Source organism: Glycine soja, chromosome 19 (genome assembly GCF_004193775.1).
Source record: "Glycine soja cultivar W05 chromosome 19, ASM419377v2, whole genome shotgun sequence".
Taxonomy (NCBI): domain Eukaryota; kingdom Viridiplantae; phylum Streptophyta; class Magnoliopsida; order Fabales; family Fabaceae; genus Glycine; species Glycine soja.
This window is the reverse complement of record NC_041020.1, coordinates 18,656,486-18,659,920: the sequence shown is the minus strand read 5'-3', so window position 1 is coordinate 18,659,920 and position 3,435 is coordinate 18,656,486.

Below are 3,435 nucleotides of genomic sequence, written 5' to 3'. Positions count from 1 at the left end.
TACCGAAGGGCTTAACCTTATGAGAAAGCAAGAGGTTGACTCTTTGAGAGGGTCTCTTATCCTAAACTCTAAGATTAGGATATTAGTTTTGGGAAATTGGCATACAAAGAGAAATCTATGCACTTAATATGACCATGATTTTTGGGATGCAGATGCATGCAACCTTTATCTTGAAATGCAATAAATGCAGGCTTTGTATGCAACAATGCAATGCATGTAGACAAAGGATCAAGCCGATGTTTTGATGATGCCAAAAGATCAAATGCGTCTCAAAGCTTTATTCAAGACAAAGTAATTAAAGATATTCAAGATAGATGATCAAGACAGTCTATAGAGTCTTAGAAAGGGTATATTAAATAGGAAGGGAATTCCAATTGAAGTAGCAAAAGGTTTGGCCAAGAAAATTAAGTTAAAAAGTCTTTTACAAGAAATTTACTCTCTGGTAATCGATTACCAGAGGATGTAATCGATTACCAGTGGCCAAAACTGATTTACAATAGCTATTAAAATTTGAATTCAAAATTTGCCCTGTGTAATCGATTACACATATATGGTAATCAATTACCAGTAGTTTCTGAACGTTTTAATTCAAATTTTAAAGCTTGTAATCGATTACACATATACTGTAATCGATTACCAGAGCAGATTTTCAGAAAATATTCTAAACAGTCACATCTTTTTATGTGGTTCTTGAATGGCTATCAAAGGCCTATATATATGTGACTTGAGACACGAATTTGCTAAGAGTTTTTCAGAACAAAAAGGTCTTATCCTCTTATAAAGCAAAATCGTTTTATCCTCTTACAAATTCCTTGGCCAAATTACTTGTGATTCAATAAGGAATTGTTTGAGTGCTCAAATTGTTCAATCTATCTCTTTCAAGAGAGATTTCTTCTTTTCTTCTTCTTCATTCTGAAAAGGGATTAAGAGACCGAGGGTCTCTTGTTGTGAAAGAATTCTAAACACAAAGGAAGGGTTGTCCTTGTGTGTTTAGAACTTGTAAAAGGAATTTACAAGATAGGGAAACTCTCAAGCGGGTTGCTTGAGGACTGGACGTAGGCACAAGGGTGTGGCCGAACCAGTATAAATATGAGTTTGCATTTTCTCTTCCCTTAAACTCCTTTATTTATTATTGTTTTATATTCGTATTCAAATTGTTCTATTTGAATCAATATTTAAGAAATTCATTATTAAGGAAATTTATAACTTGAGTAGAAAGTGAAATAGAATTTTTAATTGGGGAAATAAGTTGTAATATCTTAATTCAACCCCCCTTCTTAAGATATCTGAGGCCACTTGTCCAACAATGCAATGGAAATTTGTACAATTTTCATGACATTCTTTCCTATTTTTTTGTGATTTTGATTTTGTTTTTTTTTTTTTTGTGGAAAACACAGATTGACTGTTTTTTTAAAGATGTGATAACTCATGCAACGTCATCCTATTTTTTTGCAAATCTCGTTAGGGACTCCCTCAGAGTGTATGTTCTGTTTGATTTAGTCACTTGACAATTTTGGAGTGACGACAATGGAGCCATTTGAAATTTAATCAATCAACCGAAATATCGATCCTAGGGTTTTCCCCTTTTCCTTTAAATACTTCAATTATTCTGCACAACAAGAAAATATACCATCTTTCTCTTGTTTTTTCCCAATGTACATCACTTTTCAATCTAATTTCCAATCTACACTACTTTGCACTTTGTGCTTTGATTCACACCACTTTCCAAATGAACATGGCCAAAGAGATCAGTTGCAAACTCAAATGAACGTGAATACACTCTCTCTCCTTCTTGTTTTTTTATTTAAAATATTATAGAATATAAATATTATATTATTTAATTTTTTTAATTGGTTTTAAAATTACTTATTTATTAAATTAAATTTTATAATTTTGTTTTTTTTTTAATTTTTTTAAAGAAAAATATACCGATAAAGATGTTAGACAAGTGGCCTCAGATATCTTAAGAAGGGGGGGGGGTTGAATTAAGATATTCCAAACTATTTCCCCTAATTAAAAATCTATTTCACTTTTTACTCAAGTTATGAATTCCCTTAATGACAATCTTCTTAAATATTAATTCAAATGAAACAATTTGAATATGAATATAAAGCAATAATAAATAAAGGAGATTAAGGGAAGAGAAAATGCAAACTCAGTTTTATACTGGTTCGGCCACACCCTTGTGCCTACGTCCAGTCCCCAAGCAACCCGCTTGAGAGTTCCACTATCTTGTAAATTCCTTTTACAAGTTCTAAACACACAAGGACAATCCTTCCTTTGTGTTTAGAATTCCTTTACAACAAGAGACTCACAGTCTCTTAATCCCTTAGAGAATGAGAAGAAGAAGAAGAACAAATCTCTCTAGAAAGAGATGGATTTTACAGATTGAGCACTCAAATAATTCCTTAATGAATTGCAATTGAATTGGCCAAGGAATTCTTAAGAGGATAAAATGAATTTGCTCTTTGAGAGGATAAACACTTGTTGTTCTGAAAATCTCTGAGCAATTTCGTGTTTAAGTCACATATATATAGACCATTGGTGGTCATGAATAAAGCCTTTGAAAAGTTGTGACTCTTGAAATTATTTTTCTGAAAATCCTGTCTGGTAATCGATTACAGTGATTGTGTAATCGATTACAGCTTTTAAAATTTGAATTAAAACGTTTACTAACTGCTGGTAATCGATTACCAAAATTGTGTAATCGATTACACAGTCTAAAATTTCGAATTCAAATTTTTGTAGCTGTTATAAAACGTATTTGGCCACTGGTAATCGATTACATCCTCTGGTAATCGATTACCAGAGAGTAAAACCTTTGAGAAACACTTTTTTTAATTTAAATCACTTGGCCAAACCTTTGCTAATTCAATTAGGAATTCCCTTCCTAATATTCTAGTGATCATCTTGATGTTGTGACTTGTAATCTTGAAGTATTGTCTTGAATATAATCTTGAAAAACCCATTTGCATCAATTGCAACACATCATCATGATCATCATCAAAACATCAAAGGCAATTGCATCTACAAAAGAAAAATAAAAAAAGGATAAAATTAGAGTATAATTTTTTAGTTACATTGTATGTAATTTTTTGTAGTTAAATTTATGTGCTGTTGATATTTTTTAGTTACATCTTGGGAATATCCGTGCGAATAAGCCAAATGCAACTGAATGACTTGATCAATTACTCAAACAAAATTGGGTACAATGCTTTGATGAGGGGAAACATTGGGGACATATGACTACCAATTTGCCTAAGTCTATTAATTCCATGTTAAAAAACACAAAGACATTTGCCGGTGTCAACTCCGGCTCACAGTATTCTTAAGTCGTCTCTGATGCAATGAATAACGGTCAATCCCCACTTCAAACACCCAGACCATCTGGAAGGTTTAGAGTAATGTTACAATCCCAAAAATGTGATTGTGGTG